The 15837-nt window shown below is 43.1% G+C and overlaps 1 protein-coding gene across 4 annotated transcripts in view; it reads right to left on the reverse strand.

Moving 5' to 3' along the window:
* Positions 1-15582, reverse strand: part of mef2d.L (myocyte enhancer factor 2D L homeolog) — a 157939-nt gene extending 142357 nt beyond the window's left edge. Inside the window, exon 1 of one of the 4 annotated variants that reach the window (XM_041572171.1) lies at positions 15340-15582. The gene's annotated coding sequence lies outside the window, so the exon portion shown is untranslated. The remainder of the gene's footprint in view (positions 1-15339) is intronic. The other 3 variants (XM_041572170.1, XM_018229254.2, XM_018229252.2) reach the window with 3 other exon arrangements.
* Between the last annotated feature and the right edge of the window lie 255 nt (positions 15583-15837).

Genomic DNA, 15837 nt, shown 5'->3' on the forward strand with positions numbered 1-15837 from the left:
CAGTTACAGACCCTCATCCTTACTATTATTAATATCCTACAGCTGCGACCCTTATAATAAACAGGGTGATGGAGCTTCTTTACACTTCTCCTGCATACAACTGTCAATACACCCACATCATACTGATCATAAGCAATTTGTTACCATTACTTAAGTCCCCAGTGTGACAGGTACAGCCTAATAGGAAAGAATTTTCAGAATTTGACTTGGAGGGAATTTCAAGGTGTCAGTGTTTATCAAGATTTACCTCCGTTTGATTTTCCTGCTCATGCATTAAGAGTCCTGTTGGGTTGGGGAAAAAAATTAAATAAAGGGAAGTTAAACAAAATACCTTTTAGAATATTGCAAGTAAAATTTTAGAAAAACATTTTTTTAAGACTTTTTGAAACTTAAAAATTTTTAATTTTCTTAGAAGAGGGATTGGGCAGCTGGGGCCCTCCAACTTTGGCTGAATTTTATTTAAAGGAGTTTTTCACCTTCCAAACACTTTTTTCAGTTCAACTGTTTTCAGATTGTTCCCCAGAAATAAAGACTTTTTTTAATGACTTTCCATTTTTTATCGTTTTTCCAAAATCTAAGTTTAAAGGGGAACTCAGGCATCCAGACCAAAATTTGATAAAGCGGCCCACATAACACAGAAACCCCTAATATACTCATCGCGGTTACCTGTTTCTTCAAAAAATATGAATAAATGAAATTTTCTATGCTGAAATCCAACAGGAGAGCAGGGGGCTAGGCTTAGAAAATTGTTACAAACCATTAAAAATCATGAAAAGTCTACATATTTTTTAATTGATGTATATATTTACTTTTCAAAAAGCTTAAGGTATGTTTTTGTGGAGTTCCCCTTTAAAGTTTAATGTCCCTGTATCTGGTGTTTCAATCTGGCAGTTCAGTAATTCAGACGCAAACTCTGTTACAATTTTGCAACATTTAGGGGCATATTTATCAAGGGTCGAAATTTTCGGAGCGTTTCGCTTTCCGAAGTCGCTCCAAAGTTTCCTCGTGAGGCAATTAAGGGCGACTTCGGAAATCAAAAAGCTCTGAGTGCCTGCCCCCAGGCGATTTTCACTTTAGCAATCAGAAGGCAGATCGGGGGAGATTAGTCGCCGCGAAGAAGAGGAGATTTGTCGCCTGGCGACTAATCTCCCCAAATCTGCCTGTGAGGCCAGACCCTTATGCAGCGCAACTTTACAAATAAATTTGCTCATCCCTATTAGCAACTATTGTATCAATTCTAACAATTTTCGGAGCGCTTCGCTTTCCGAAGTTGCCCGAAGTTTCCCTTGTGAGTCAAATAAGGGCGACTTCGGAAAACGAAACGTTCTGAGTGCCTGCCCCCAGTCGATTTTCATTTTAGCCGGCAGAAGACAGACCAGGGGAGATTAGTCGCCGCGAAAAAGAGGAGATTTGTCGCCTGGCGACTTATCTCCCCGAATCTGCCCGTGAGGCCAGACCCTTATGCAGCAAAACTTTGCGAAAAAATTTGCTCATCCCTATTAGCAACTATTGTATCAATTCTAACAGCTGCCTTTAATAAAACCAAGGGATTCTGCTCAGCAGGGGCAAAGATAAGAAATGTACCTGCTTTAGAAGGTAAAAAAACGAAGCTTTACAATTAAATATTAGAAAAACAGTTATACATAGAAAATAGCAAGTAATTGGAAAAAGTCTTTATTTCTGGTGAACTATCTGAAAACAACTAGGTGTTTGAACCCCTTTAATATTATACTATGCTTAGTACTGTGGGAGTGTATTTCATGGTTCTAGGAGAGCAGGGAAAGACTACAGTGCTGGTGTATGGCAGCTCCTACACAGCTGGCACATCCCTGCTAATGAAGGTGGCAGTTTGACCCCCCAGGGAAAAGCAAACAAAGAGGAGGCTGAGAGTAATCTGGGGCCATTTGGTGGCCCGTTAGCAGCGAGCTGGTGGTCTCGGCACCTGTTCTGGTGTAACAGGTGTGCTCCGCCACAGGAAGGAGAACAATGAGCAGAGGTTAGGGATGGGGTGGGGGTGTAAATCGTTGCTCCCTCACTTGTACAACACCCATGAGAAGGGTGGAGGGAGACAGCTCAGGGACACAGCATCGCCCTGTTATTAGACAGGGATTGAGTACAGCTTCCTCGCCTTCATCGCTTCCTCTATCCATCCGCCCTGTTGCCTCTGCTTGACTGCTTTATAGCAAACCAGTGCATCACATCCATTAACTGGCCAAGAGGTTCTGCATCAGCATTCAGTTGAACATACACAGTGCAATAACAATATAGACCCTATAAAAATAAGCCTAGGCCATGTAGTTAGTGACACAGGATATGATTTGATCACAGAGTAATGAAAGCCATTGTGATTGGCTGGTTTCTTTATAGGGGGGTGAATATGGCAGATAATGCACAGCCTGGCAAGGAGGTCCAGCTTGCCTACATTATCATAATTTGGGCCATATGGGAATAAGAAAAGGGGGCGAACAGCCAACCATGGTACCGCAAGGGTGAAAATAAAAGCCTAAAAATAACTCGGACCCCCTTTACCAACTGTTCGCTGCTGAGCAAGAGAGAGAAATGGGTGACAGATTGCGTAGGTGGAACTCCGTACAGCCTCCAGCTCGCTGTTTATTTTCCCCTTAAACACATATACATGCTTGGCATGGACTCGGCAGCTTCTCCGCCTTAATGAGGAGCTTGCCAACTGATTAAAGGAATTGTTCAGTGTAAAAATAAAAATTGGGTAAATGGATAGGATGTGCAAAATAAAAAAAGTTTCTAATATAGTTAGTTAGGCAAAAATGTAATGTATAAAGGCTGCAGTGACTGGATGTGTAACATAATAGCCAGAACACTACTTCCTGCTTTTCAGCTCTCTTGGTTTCCACTGATTGGTTACCAGGAAATAACCAGTTACCAGGCAATGTCCCATGTGGCCCCCCCTCAAGTCACTGCCTGGTAACCAATCAGTGGAAACCAAGAGAGCTGAAAAGCAGGAAGTAGTGTTCTGGCTATTATGTTACACATCCAGTCACTCCAGCCTTTATACATTACATTTTTGCCTAACTAATTAGATTAGAAATATTTTTTATTTTGCACAACCTATCATTTAACTAGTTTTTTATTCTTATACTGAACTGTTCCTTTAAAAGAGGGTTCTGAGGGCCCCTGGAATAGTGTGTGCCTATTAGCTACGGGGGGGAGGACAAGGAGGCAGTTGGTTATTATGGAAGCTGAGCTGTAATGGGATAAAGATTCCTGCACTTCTGGGGGTCGCTGTGAGCCTGTACCCGAGGCACATGGGCAACAGGCGAGGGGGCTGCAAAGTCTAGAAGTAGAGTATTTGCTTCCGCTCAAAGCATTCTGGGATGGAAGGGAAGGAACGTTATGGTTGGCTGATAAATGATATAGCTCAAGGCACTTGGAGAATGGAATCAACTGAGCACTGCTCTCATCCTAATGGAATTTGGCTCTATGGGGGAGGCACTGGCATAAAGCACAAGCCCTACTGTAGCTCAAAGCTGGCATGTGGCTCCCAGTCACGGGAAGCCTCTCCAGGTAAACAGAAAAACATTGTGGCCATATCAACAGCTTCTCCGGCCCAGCTGTTGTACACGTTCAGCTCCCAGTGTACAGGCATAGAGGGGGGCGCTGGGAATTATTTCCTCCTGCAACAGCTGAACTGCTAAAATGTTAATGATTTCACCCAAAACACTGGAAGCTCGGGAGATGGAAAGGTTCCTCTTTGCACACGGAACACATGCAGATTCCCACCCATCCAGTGAATTCATTTGACGCCCCCATACCAATGAATCATTAGCCTGCTCTAAATAGTGTTAAGCCTATTAATAGCCGGCAAGTTACACACAGCCACCTCCCAGGGGGTCAGCCACCCCACAAGCTAAGAAGGACCAGAGCCCTGGGATGGTGGAGAGAGATGGAAGAAGAACATGGCAGTGTAAATGTCATTATCACACCATATAATGCTATACATGACACAGTTATGATGATGTCAGCAGTTTATAACTTGTTTTTTTGGGGTTTTTGTTTTCCTTATATGCTTGAAACGGAAGCCAGAAATGATTGTTGGTAGCAGATTTCAAATAAGATTATAAAATAATGTGTGTGCTTAAAAGTGCCAATTTACACTTATTAAAAATAGGTTAATAATCATATAATACTCCCGCCTGCAGTAAAAGCGATCTCCCTACACCCTTATATATTCCCAAAAGCACCGCCCAATACCTAAGGGTAGATCTTTTAGGGTCCTTCTTCCACTGTATAGAGCACTGGTAAGGCCCCATCTAGAATATGCTGTACAGTTTTGGTCTCCATCACTCAAACAGGACATTATTGTATTAGAGAGGGTACAGAGAAGGGCAACTAAGCTGGTAAAGGGAAAATCTTAGCTATGAGGAAAGACTGGCCAAATTGGGGATGTTCACGCTGGAGAAGAGGCGCTTAAGGGGTGATATGATAACTATGTATAAATATATAAAGATCCAGGGACTGGTCCCATTGCATTTTGGAGTCAGGAAGGAATTTTTCCCCCTCTGAGGCAAATTGGAGAGGCTTCAGATGGGTTTTTTTTGCCTTCCTCTGGATCAACTGGCAGTTAGGCAGGTTAAAATAGAGTTAAAAGGTTGAACTTGATGGACGTGTGTCTTTTTTTAAACCTAACTTACTATGTAACTATGTTAGTACCTAGTGACATCAGGCTGCACCCTCTTCGAGGTTCTCATTATAACACAATAGGAGGGTTAAGGATCAGATAAAGAAATGTGGCCAGCCATAGTGGTGTGGCAATGTAGAAATGACAGGCAGAAGCTGCATTCTAGAAAAACAGCGATGTGCTAATGGAAGAAAAGGCTAAATGTGCATTTAAAAAAGGGAAGGTTTAGTTTCCCTTTAAAGGTGTGAGGGCTCTGATGAATGAGATATGGTGTCTGACAGAGACAGCAGGGAGTTTGCAAGGTTAGAGGAATCCTATAACCTTGGAGATTGTAAGGGCGGCCGAGAGATAGGCAAGGAGACTGCTGCCCGCACCCAGCAGAAAGAGAGAGAGAGAGAGAGAAAAAGAGAGAAAAAGAGAGAGAGAGAGAGAGAGAGAGAGAGAGAGAGAGAGAGAGAGAGAGAGAGGAGAGAGAGAGAGAGAGAGAGAGAGAGAGAGAGAGAGAGAGAGAGAGAGAGAGAGAGAGAGAGAGAGAGAGAGAGAGAGAGAGAGAGAGAGAGAGAGATGAGAGTGCTGATGTCACCAACTGGAAGGGACAACATGTCACTGGGCCGGCGGAATGATACCAACAGCTGCTCCCAACAGGGGATATGGCAGGTAGAGCAGGCAAAAAGCAACAGACATGGTGTTAAAGCTACAGCTGAACTGCAACCTGTTCCTAATTCAAAACGGTTCCTTATATTAAATAGCCGCAAAAGGTTAAAACTGAAAATCATCTGCCCTCGTGTATGGAGCTATTGTGAGTATTGTGTTGTACAGCATTCCTGTGCAATGGAGTTCTACAGAGCGAGAGAGAGTTGCTCTGCAATGGTTCTTCCTCAGGAGAGATCAAGGGGGTAGCAGCTTCCTCTGCACTGAGCATTTCCTCTTTTACAGAACAGGAAGCTGCCCCTATCCTCCTATTGTAAAGCAGCCGCAATATGAAAGACTGTTCCTACCCACGGACTTCAAATGAGTCTTGCCATGCCATGAAACCTTTAAGTACTTATTTCCTGACTGTATTGTAACATGGATTTTATGGCACTTACATTCTGCTTCTTTTATCTGTTATACTGTAAGGCGTGTGGGTGTTGCCATAGGGTTAGAAACTGAAACAGATAAACTGCATCTAAAATTGTAGTAATGTGGGGTATTAGGCTATCCAATGCAGATTTAATCTATGGGATAGATTTATAATGAATATTGAGCTTATTTCTACGTGGCACTGCCATACTGATTGCACTAGAAGAGCCGTGGGTAATTATCCCTAAAAGCCTGTGGGGGAGCAATTCTCAGTGCACTCCTGATCAGGACATTGGCATAGGTTAGCTAAGCCATGTTTTTAAAGGAACAGTTCAGTATAAAAATAAAAACTAGGTAAATAGATAGGCTGTGCAAAATAAAAAAATGTTTCTGATATAATTTGTTAGGCAAAAATGTAATGTATAAAGGCTGGAGTGACTGGATGTGTAACATAATAGCCAGAACACTACTTCCTGCTTTTCAGCTCTCTTGGTTTCCACTGATTGGTTACCAGGCAGTAACCAATCAGAGGATAGCCACATGGGTCATACCTGTTGCTTTTGAATTTGAGCTGAATGCTGAGGATCAATTGCAAACTCACTGAACAGTTATGTCCCATGTGGCCTTCCTTAAGGTTCGGGCAGACTGGCAGATTTAGTTGCCTGGCGACTAATCGCCTCTTCTGCGGGGTGACAATCTCCCCGAACTGCCTTCCCTCTGCCTTCCGCCTGTTTGAATGAAGAATCGCCTGCGCTAATGCACCCGCGGCGCTTCGATTTCCTGAAGTTTCCTCGTGAGCAGGCGGAAGGCAGATGGAAGGCAGTTCGGGGAGATTGTCGCACCTGCAGAAGAGGCCAGATATAGTTGCCAGGAGACTAAATCTCCCCGAATTTGCCTGTCTGCCCCAACCCTTATAGTCACTGTAACTCAGAGTTTGAGAGCTGAAAAGCAGGAAGTAGTGTTCTGGCTATTATGTTACACATCCAGTCACTCCAGCCTTTATACATTACATTTTTGCCTAACTAACTATATAAGGAACATTTTTTATTCTGCACAGCCTATTTACCCAGTTTTTATTTTTACACTGAACTGTTCCTTTAAGATATGTACAATGATTTGTGCTGATGTCCCAATAACTGAATATGTATTTAAGATTTAATTTCAAGTGACCTGATTGTTTCGCTGTAAATGAGACTTGACACTTCCTCTCCCATAATCCTTTTAGTGCCGTGCCCGCCCGAACATGGGCAGAGACCGGTTAATTCCGCCAAAAACATAGGCTGTGCGAATGCAGCACTGAATCAGCGGCTCCCCTGCTGCTAATGACTAAGCCATCCAGCTAATTAATGAAGAGTAATCGTTGGAAAGGAGCAGGGCGTGTGCCAGTGCCTAGCGAGATACACCCCATGGGCTGATTACTGGGCACTGTTCCTTGGTGCTCACTATTCTCCCGTGCCACCTGATGACTCAATAACAGGAAGGTGGGGAGGTAACAAGCTCTGGGACTGAGTGACATCACAATGATACTAACACAGTGGCACATGTGTACAACTATACCACCCAACAAACAACCTGCACGGGCTTCTACAATAAAATAAACATATTAAAAGGATAAGAAAAGGAAAAACTTTTAAATACTTTCAGATATTACCTGATGCTTATTGTAAGCAGCAGTCCTGTCCTGCTTTATGGCAGCTGAGATTCTAGCTATCTGTATAACAGAACATTCTGTCCCAGTGGCTGCACAGATCCTATCTGATCCCCATTGTAAGCAGCAGTCCTGTCCTGCTTTATGGCAGCTGAGATTCTAGCTATCTGTATAACAGAGCATTCTGTCCCAGTGGCTGCACAGAACCTGTCTGATCCCCATTGTAAGCAGCAGTCCTGTCCTGCTTTATGGCAGATGAGATTCTAGCTATCTGTATAACAGAACATTCTGTCCCAGTGGCTGCACAGAACCTGTCTGATCCCCATTGTAAGCAGCAGTCCTGTCCTGCTTTATGGCAGATGAGATTTTAGCTATCTGTATAACAGAGCATTCTGTCCCAGTGGCTGCACAGATCCTATCTGATCCCCATTGTAAGCAACAGTCCTGTCCTGCTTTATGGCAGCTGAGATTCTAGCTATCTGTATAACAGAGCATTCTGTCCCAGTGGCTGCACAGATCTCATCTTATCCCCATTGTAAGCAGCAGTCCTGTCCTGCTTTATGGCAGCTGAGATTCTAGCTATCTGTATAACAGAACATTCTGTCCCAGTGGCTGCACAGATCCTGTCTGATCCCCATTGTAAGCAGCAGTCCTGTCCTGCTTTATGGCTGAGATTCTATCTATCTGTATAACAGAGCATTCTGTCCCAGTGGCTGCACAGATCTCATCTGATCCCCGTTGTAAGCAGCAGTCCTGTCCTGCTTTATGGCAGCTGAGATTCTATCTATCTATCTGTATAACAGAGCATTCTGTCCCAGCGGCTGCACAGATCTTATCTGATCCCCGTTGTAAGCAGCAGTCCTATGCTGCTTTATGGCAGAGCATATTTATAACAGAGCATTCACTCACAAGATCGTTAAGCCAATTAAGGTAACGTTATAACTAAGTAAAAAAAAACACTCCACAGCAACATAAAGAAACAAAAAGTAAAGGACAAACGCAGTTTAGTAAAACTCAACATTGAAGCTCTTATACTAGCCCTCAATATGTTAGTCCGCATCATCCGTCTCTAATTTCTGCTCCGAGGTGGATGAACCAATCAATAATCCCCTTTCTACTTGACACTGCCCGTATTTCCCAGACTCCTCCCTTCCTGACCTTGGAACTGACACAATAAAAGAGTGTGATTGGCTGCAGCACAACAGATATGATACATATCACAGCTCTAACAGATACAGACTAATGCCCTAAAGATACATTTGAGGAAAGATACAGTTTCAATAAAAGAAACATTGTTATTTATCTGTTTTAAACAGGAACTGTATAATCCAAAGCACTTGCCCTCTTTAGAGACTACATCCTAATCCTTTGGGTTGGGCCCTCAAAACTGTCCCCTTGTGTCTTTTAAGGGTAGTTCAGCATAAGATTACAGTAACTGAGTGGTAGTTAAACTGGTTGCTAGGGTCTCTGTTATAAGTAACCAGAAATCGGTTCAAATGACCGGTCTTTTATATACTTCATTTGACGATATGATAAACAATGTGCTCTACGTCTGGCAACCAATAGAAAGCAGCGTTTTTTATTGTTGTTGTTGCTATGGGTTATCAGATTTGGTGCAAACATTCCTGTTGGGGGTAAAGAGTTTTAATTTACATACCGTACTTCCTATTTCAATAAATAACAGGAAGTAGGAAGTGCACTGAAAATACAAACAGGCAGTGACAGCACTTCTGCCCCACTACTGAAATTTCTGGTCGTGAATAGCCGCAAATGGAATTTAACACCATCCCCGTGGCATGTTCCAGGCTGGCATTAGCAATCACCGCTTATTGAGTCATCTGTCAGATGAAGGCAAAAGCAGAACTGATAGAAAAATCAATGCATGAACATTTCTATTGCAAAGAGAGGTAGTGGATCAATGAAACAGCCGCCCTGTAATGGTGGTCGAGCCAGAAACATGGAGTTCAGATGCATGTGGTCACATCCAAGGGCTGCCCCAACCAGGCCAGATATCAGATGAGATATACATCTTGGTGTCGCTCACAAACAGTATAGATCCTTCCTTATGTTCATGCCTATGTTTCACATATGTTTCATAGGATGCTGTACATGGGATACGGTACAGCAGCAAAATGCAAAGCAGCAACTCTACAGACAAAAAAGTTTTTTAGCAGCTTAATTAGGGGTTAACTTTTAGTACGTTATAGAATGGCCCATTCTAAGCAACGTTTCAATTAGTCTTCATATTCTATAGTTTTTTAATGATTTGCCTTCTTTTTCTGACTCGTTCCAGCTTTCAAATGGGGGTCACTGACCCCACCTAAAAACAAATGCTCTGTAAGGCTCCATGTTGGCCGTCTTACCTATGGCTTAGTGTTGGAACCATGTGTTGAATCCCAAAGAATGTGACCCTAATTTATGCGACCAACAGTTCATGTGTCAAACCCTACTGTATATGCGACCAACAGTTCATGTATCAAACCCTACTGTATATGCGACCAACAGTTCATGTGTCAAACCCTACTGTATATGCGACCAACAGTTCATGTGTCAAACCCTACTGTATATGCGACCAACAGTTCATGTGTCAAACCCTACTGTATATGCGACCAACAGTTCATGTATCAAACCCTACTGTATATGCGACCAACAGTTCATGTATCAAACCCTACTGTATATGCGACCAACAGTTCATGTGTCAAACCCTACTGTATATGCGACCAACAGTTCATGTATCAAACCCTACTGTATATGCGACCAACAGTTCATGTGTCAAACCCTACTGTATATGCGACCAACAGTTCATGTGTCAAACCCTACTGTATATGTGACCAACAGTTCATGTATCAAACCCTACTGTATATGCGACCAACAGTTCATGTATCAAACCCTACTGTATATGCGACCAACAGTTCATGTGTCAAACCCTACTGTATATGCGACCAACAGTTCATGTATCAAACCCTACTGTTTATGCGACCAACAGTTCACCCTACTACATATGATCTACAGGTCATGCATAAGAGTCTATTGATTAGACCCTAATGTATAGGTGACCAAAAGTTCATATATTGGACCCTAACATATTTGTGACTTAAATTTCATATGTAGGGATATTACCAATTCTCTCTTATTCAAGCCATTTTTCCAGCTGATAGGATGCTTGGCATTGGCAACCTGATAGCAGTTTAAAGCTGCAAATATTAATTAATAAAATACATAAGATCTAGAGATATCATCTTCTGCAAATTAATTTAATGGGATACGGATACTGAGTCAGATGAGGCGCCCCATCCGATACAGTGTCCCCCTAGGTGCTAATGATACCGTTAAGTCTTTATGCTGGAATCCTCATTCTCTGCAATGCAATTACATGAGTCAAGCGTTGGTAACAAATCCTGCTTTCTGGTTAGAAAATGAAATTAAAACGCCTAATTGCCGCTGTCACCCGCAGTATTTGCACTTACCGTGTTAACAATAATGACAGGGTATCGCCAGCCTAATTGCAAATATATATATATTTTTTTCTATTAATTATGTGCACCGCTAAGCCTCTCATCAACAAATGCCTGCGCCGTACTCCTGGGGGGTAACCTGCCAGCACCCATGGGTGCTAGAGGGAGGCGGCTCATGTGAGCAGGTACCAAAGCCTCAAAATTAACCCCTTCAGTTCTGACAATGCACCGGGACACGGGACCAGCCTGATTAAACGTCACATGCACTTTTTCCAGCACTCAGGAGGAAGGAATGATGGGAACTAGCAAAGGGGAAGTTTCCCAGTGAGGGCTCATGTGATTGATTTAAAAGGCTCCTTCTACAGTGGATCATATATAAATCATATCAAAGTATGCGGGAGGCTTTGTGCTGGGAGGAAGCTCTGTCCAGTTATCTGGCATGACAGTTTCCATTAAGGGAGGGCGGGAGAAGGACAACGTGTTGGCATGAGAAATGCCATTCCCATAGCTTCCAAGAGCAACCTTGTCCTGCTGAAATACAGAAAGAGGGTGGTGGGGCCCTGAGCAATATATCCAGCGTGGGGCCATATTACTTATAGCTTAGTCTGTAAAGCTCTAATATGAATTGATACAGACACTGAGTATATACACAGTTATATCCACATCTGCAGACACCTTCTATACACACAGAAAATCAAAGTAGGGATACACCCAATCTAGGATTCGGGATTCGGAATGGAAGGAAGAGAAAAAGTGGAAAAACTTTTTTTACTTCCTTGTTTTGTGACAAAAAGTGACGTGATTTCTCTTTTCGCCCCTAATTTGCATATGCAGATTCGGATTCGGCCAAATCCGAATCGTGCTGAAACTGACCGAATCCTCATACCTCGCCAAATCCAAATTTGCAAATAATGGGAAGGGAAATCTCGTCACTTTTTGTCGCAAGGAAGTAAATAAATGTTTTTTCCCTTCCTGACCCTAATTTGCATGTGCAAATTCAGATTCAGTATTCAGCCAAATCTTTCATGAAGGAAATAGTGGATTCGGTGCATCCCTAAAATATATTAACAAAAACACTCAATTTGCAACAACAACACTGTATGTTTCAGATTCAATCCTGTCCACGGCAGGGAGTTAAAGGGTTAGCTCAGCAGTGCTAAAACTCTCCCGGAGTCCTGTAGATAATTGATCGTAATGACCTATATGGTTCAAGTTTAGACCTGGCTGCTGCGCTTGCTCCAAGACTACAATCACTAGGGAGCATTAATCACACCACAAGTGACAAAGAGCATTGTCACCTTTTCACCGTGAGCCGGGATATCAGCTGGAAGGGTTACATCGCGGGGCTGTCATTAGCTGACATGAGAGAGACGGGCCTGAACACAGCAGCATTTTCGCTTTCCCTTTAAATGGGCCCCTACCAGTAAACAAAGAGATTTTAGACTGCTTCATCTGTGCATTTGGGGGCCTCATACCTATGTATTATTATATATACATGTTATGTTAGAGTTATGATCACTCCGGAAGCCCCTACATAGTGAAACAGATCATTTCATGTTAACAGGGAACTCTAATTCTAAGAATAAATTTAGTATTCATTTCACAGACTAAATTAACCCAACGCATTTCAGCCTCAGAATGAGTAGGATTTTCGTTGAGGGCAAAATTAATGGATTTCGGGGCAAGTATCATCCAGGTCTTCATCTGGGAAAAAATTAAACCAAAAGAAGGGTCTTCTCCATGGAGATAAATTAACCCAATGCATTTCTAACTTAGTGTAATAAGCGTCTCTTACCTAGACAAAATGAACCCAATGCATTTTGACCTTGGTATAAACAAGGCCTTCGTTAGGGGCAATATTAACTAAACGCATTGTGACTGCAGTCTTCATTGGGCAAAAATGAACCCAACGCATTTCAGCCTCAGAATGAGTAGGATCTTTGTTGAGGGAAAAATCAAGGCAACGCATTTTGGAGCAAGTATCATCCAAGTCTTTATCGGGGGAAATATAATAAACCAACAGTGAAAGCAGGGTATTCTCCAAGGAGAGAAAATAACCCAATGTATTTCTAACTTAGTGTAAAAAGCGTCTTCATCAGTACATAATTAACCCAATTTTGACCTCGTTATAAACAGGGCCTTCGTTAGGGGCATTATTAAATCAACGTATTTTTACTGCAGTCTTCATTGGGCAAATATTAACCAGACGCATTTCAGCAACGGTATAAGCAGGATCTTCATCAAGGGAAAATTATCCCAACACATTTCAACCTCAGTATTAGCAGGGACATCAAAGTACACTGTCAATTTTGCTAGTTTTATACTTTGATATAGGAATGCCTGTTTAACTATACTTGCCAATTAGTCAAGACATCACGGAGCCCTTTAAACTCCAAGGTTCACCCAGAACTCACTGTTATGCTCCTGGCTAAAGAGTAATCACGTACGTAGAGAAAAGCATTGGGCATCCGTTTCACCTAAAGATAGCTGGCAGGTGGCTAACCTTGCCCCAGTTCACAGGCTGCATTAAAAGAACAGATCTGCAAGGTATGTGGCTGCACTCATTCTTGCCATACCAGCCGGCCACATACAGATACCATTGTTCCACTGCGATAACAAGTAGCTTAATGTGGTAACAATTTCCAAATAGATCCAAATAGCACAGCCAGGCCTTGCTGCCATACAATGCTGGGATTTTAATGTGGCTTGCTGTTTATGAAGGCCGTATACTGCTTTTCCAGGAGACAGATGAAAAGAATATAAAACAGAAGTATACATGAAAGGGAGACTTGCTGCCAGGCAAAGGCATGAGAAATGGGAGAAAAATGTAGTATTTATTTATACAAAGCGAGCGCCAGATGTTGGAACTCTTTCCAATGACAGGGCATGCTGGGAGCCGTAGTTCTGCTAAGACTTTATGCTTTTAAGATGCAACCTTGTATTTACATTATTTATAGAATGATTACATTATATATATATATATATATATATATATATATATATATATATATATACACATACACACACACACACACGTTCATGCCCCACTTGCAGTCAGACCCCTCATCTCATTATAAAGTCAGTAATTCATTAAAGAGTGATCACCCCAAATCCTGATTTTTTGTGCCCAAACTGTCATGCTTTTTCCCTTTCCCACTGATCCTCTGCACAGGAAAGGGAAACAGCATGACAGTTTGGGCACTACAAAACTGTTAAACTACTAAATTGTTAAAAACTGCACATTTTTTTGTGAAAAACATCTGAAACTGCGTAGGGGACAGGGACGTTTTTGGCTCCTTATAGGCACAACTCCATTGGTATTGCGCAGTATCACCCGGTGCCTCGCAACGAAGTATACAAACTGTCAGTGGGGGAATTAATCAAACCCAATCAGATCCTTACAAATATTTAGAATTTTTTTTTTTTTGCGCAAGCAGAAAAGCCAGAAAAGAGTGATTGTGAGAATTCCAGAAAGAACATCAACATGCCCCCCTCCTAAACCACCAGCACTTCTCAGAAAGGGATTTAATGGGATGCAGATGTAATGGATAGCGTTTGTCGATTATAGAGCTAATGACTAAAACCAACAATTCAGGGGGATGTAAGAGGGTCAGCTTCCTTACAACGGAGGGGGGACAAATGGGCCGAATAACAGCCAAGAGTGACATAAACGTTGTCGGCCTGACCTCAGTGTTTTTCGAACAGATTAAAGTCCTCCGTCGTGCGCCAGTGTAAAGTAAACATACAGCCACGGAATGTTGTTATTTAGGTTCCACAAGTAGTGGACTCCCTCACAAATACCCAACTCTCAAGGGAACAACCCTCCATGTGATAAAATCAACATTTTTAGAGTGTGCGACATCTGCCAGGTGCCTGAAAAGTAAAATAATGCCCTTCTGAGCTTTCTGATGAGTGTTCTGAAGTGACAGGTCTAACGCAGGGATATAGAACATATTACTCCCCTCTCAGGTGGAATCTTCCATTTGTTGCCCTATAAACCCATGGGACATACATTGAGCATTACGGAGAACCTCGCCATTACTTTCCAACATGGCCTGGCAGCCCCCTCCTTCCCACCCCTCCGCCTTATGGAATATTGCCTGAGAGCGTATAGAGGAGGTGGGGCACTGCCCTATATCCCAGCGCTGGGCTGCACACTATTATTACACTGACACACAAGTACTTATATAAATATAGATAAAACAATAGAAGAGAATGAGCTCTTCTCCCACACCAGGGGCCCCTCACACCCACACTGGCACCTACTGCTGTTATTTTGGGGAGACTCAGGAGTCCTGGGGTGCTGGGTTTGTAGGTAGGCAAACATTCTGCTGCTCATTAACCCCTGCCACAGAGGCCTGCTCTCTTACAGCCATGCCATGTATTTAAGAGGGATGTGTGACCTTTCTCTATAGGGCACAGCCACCCCCCCAGTTTACCCGAGTGGTACTGACCCACTATCTACTCAGTGTAGGAGGGAAAATTCAAGTGTCAAAAGGAGGGGGGGGTGTTCCACTTACCAGAAGCGGCTCGTCTCTGTCAGCCACTTCCAGGCTCAGCACAGCCTCGCACTTCTCTCTTCCCTTTCTTCCTCCAGTAATGGGAGTCTCAGTATCGCCTCGACCACCGAGCTGCCCCTAAATTTCCTCCCTTTGCCCGCTTCCTTCCCGTGGTGCTGCTACACTCTAACTCAATTTCCAAGCAGGAAAAAAAAATATACATAAAACGTAACTGCTCTGCCTTGCTGCTTACAGCAGAATGACAGCGAAGACGGGCCAATGGGAAGGCGACGCTGGTGACAGCAGGCCAACCGGAACGGAGGGGCGGGCTCAGTCCATGTGCTTTCGTCGAGTGGTGTTAGGTTGCATCGTGTTGCTGTGAATCCCTCCGCCTGGATGGCTGGACATTTAACTGTTTGTGCGCCGGCGCGCCCTAGAAGCCAACGAGTTATTCCCCTCCCGCAGGCAACAAAGTGATCACGTGCTCTCTCGTACAATCATAATGTATCAGCATCACCG

This window comes from Xenopus laevis, chromosome 8L (genome assembly GCF_017654675.1).
Source record: "Xenopus laevis strain J_2021 chromosome 8L, Xenopus_laevis_v10.1, whole genome shotgun sequence".
Classification (NCBI taxonomy): domain Eukaryota; kingdom Metazoa; phylum Chordata; class Amphibia; order Anura; family Pipidae; genus Xenopus; species Xenopus laevis.